Below are 2757 nucleotides of genomic sequence, written 5' to 3' on the forward strand. Positions count from 1 at the left end.
ACTCAGGCCCCCGAGGGCGGCGGCACCTGGTGTGCGCCCCCCACGTGCCCCTTCCCGTCCCCGGTCGCTTCCATCCAACTCCGCGCCCTGTCCCCGCCCCCGCGTCCTCTCCCGCCCTCGCGCGCTGTCTCTGTCCCTGCGTCCTCTCCCGCACGCCCCGCGCCCCGCCCGCGCTCACGCCACAGCTCCTCGCAGCTCCTGCGCCGAGTGCCTGAAATTCGACAAGGGCCCCTTAGGGAAGAACTGCAGCGCGCAGTGTGCCACCTTGCAGCTGCGCGACAGCCCGGCGAGGGGCAGGACGTGCTAGGAGCGGGACTCCGAGGGCTGCTGGATGACCTACACCCTGCAGCAGCGGGACGGGAGGGACAGCCACTACATCCACGTGGACGAGAGCCGAGGTGAGGCCCCTGGGCCTCCGCGGACGAGGGTGGTGCGGAGGAAGGGTCTGTCTTCCACCGCAGGGGGCCTCCGGGACATCCTCGGGTCTCCTCCCTGGGAGACAGCGCGGGGAAGGAGCTGCTGGAGGGCCACACGGCCGGGCCGGGTTAGCTCCCGCTTGACGGAGAGGGACAGAGGCTTGGATCCGCGGGTGCTAAGGACTGCGTCAGGGTCACCCGCGGGGATCCGAAAGTCCGCCTGATCAGATCAGCCGGGGAGTCTGAGGGGAGCCGGTCACCGCTGTCTCCCAGTCGCTGTTAGCGCGTCTGTCCGTTCATTCTGCTTCAGTTCCACCCCCAGGGACGGCTGCTGGTGCATTGTTTATGCATCAGTGCCCGACATAGGGTGGGGCTGCGGCCAGGGTCACGAGGAGGCAAAGAGGAGGGGGGTCCCAGAGGTCAGAGGCCACCAGGAGGGGGAGGCTGACACTGCATGACCAAGGGACCCATTGCGTCCTAGGAGGGGTTCGGGTCTGTTCCTGAACGTTCCAGGAAGCCATTAGCCAGTTTTCAGAAGAAACTGCTACACACTGAAGTGTTTATAAAAGCCCACCCGATAGCTAGGTAGACACAGAACTGTCAGGGGCTGCTGCTTGGCCCAGGAACTGACAGCGTGGGGAGACAAGGTGGGCCAGGTCAGGGTCTGGGGGTGGCGTGGACAGAGCTGTCCTTGGATGGAACATGGGGGGAGCACTAGGAGGAATAAGTGAAAGGGTCGAGGGTCCAGGGCCCCAGCAGATGCAGGGTGGGGGGTTGGGTCAGTCCAGCGGTACACTGGGTGACAATGACAAAAGGTGTCTGGGATGTTGCGACTTGGACAAAATAGACACTCCATGGATGGGGTTTAAAGGTTTCAGACATGCAGCCCCTAGGGTCACCAGCCCTCCACCCATTCCTGCTCAGACAGGCTGAAGGGACAGGCCTGGGGAGGCCACTCGGGTGCCCGCATCAGGTGCTGGCCAGCAGCCCACCTGCAGGACTGAGAACTGGGAGCCCGAGGAAGCTGGATGGGGCTCAGGCCCTCCAGTGCTGGAACTCTCCACCCATTCACAGCTGGGGGCTGCAGCCTCTGCCTGCCAGAGCAATGGCCATGTCTGGGTTACTTCGATGGACAGATGTGGGTTCATGTCTGGTTTGTGGCAGCCTTGGCCAAGTTACTTCACACCTACGAGGACAACAGCCCCCCTGGAAAGGCCAAGATGCAGGACAAGGCACACAAGAATGTCAGTGCTACAGGCCAGGCAAATGAGCTCTTGCAGAGCGCTAGTGTCACTGTCCCATGGTCAGGGACTGGGGCATGAGCTGCTGCAGCCCAGAGCCTCCAGGCTGGCACCACTGCCGTGGGCCCTGGACCCTGCCTGCTCATCCTGCAATTGCCTCTCCCACCGTGTCATCACCAGGGTGAGCAGGGACCTTGTGAGTCCCTGCTCCTCAACTTTCCTGGGACATAGGGGGTTCCCCAGACACCATTTCCTGCCCTGAGTATTAATGCAGTATCTGTGGGTTTGGGGGACCACGTAAGTATCTGTCCCAGCAGGTGATGACCGCCAGTCAGGAGGCCAGTGTCTCATCCAGGTTCTGTCCTGGTTGGGTGGTGACCTGAGCCCCACCTTCTTTGTGAACAAGGGGCTGTGCCAGGTGGTTTTGAGTCTCATCTGCAGCCACAGGGCCTGTCCTTGTTTCCAGTAGCGGCCAGGCTGGGTTCTCTCATTGACCCATCGTGGTGAGCCTGGGCAGTGGGAGCCTCCATCCTACTGAGCGCTGTGTGGTGACCGCACCTGGAGTCACACACCAGCCAGGCGAGGTGGGGAGAGACCAGCGCTCTGGTACCTGTGCTTCCTCCTCAGAGTGTGTGAAGGGCCCCCACATCGGCGCCATCATAAGGGGCACCCTGGTGGGCCTCCAGCTGACTGGCATCCTCCTGCTGGTCATCTGGTTGGCCCTGACCCACCTTAGTGGCCTCAGGGAGTACAAGCATTTTCGAGGAAAAGCTCAAGTCCCAGTGCAACAACGTAAGTGGCCATTTCTGGGGGTCCCAGGCAGAGGGATGCATGCCTCATGTACCCTGCAACCTCTTGCTGCAGGAGGCTGTGGATGCCGGCATGTGGCTGCACGCTGGCCCCTCACCCTGCAGCTCATGTCCACTGCTGTGGGCCAGCATGGCCACCATGGCTAGAGCCTTGGGAGGCTGTCCCACATCTGGCTCTTCCTCAAAGTGACACTTCTGTATTGACCTCAGGGAGAAAAAGTCGGCTACCGAGAACCGGTACTAACAGTCCGTGTTTGTGTTTCTCACAGGATAACCCCCTTTTCAAGAGTG

At 61.9% G+C, this 2757-nt stretch overlaps 1 pseudogene; it reads left to right on the top strand.

The window, feature by feature from the left end:
* LOC103610504 overlaps positions 1 to 2757 on the top strand; it is a 16799-nt pseudogene that overhangs the window by 13439 nt on the left and 603 nt on the right.

Source organism: Galeopterus variegatus, unplaced genomic scaffold (genome assembly GCF_000696425.1).
Source record: "Galeopterus variegatus unplaced genomic scaffold, G_variegatus-3.0.2 Scaffold11245, whole genome shotgun sequence".
Lineage (NCBI taxonomy): Eukaryota > Metazoa > Chordata > Mammalia > Dermoptera > Cynocephalidae > Galeopterus > Galeopterus variegatus.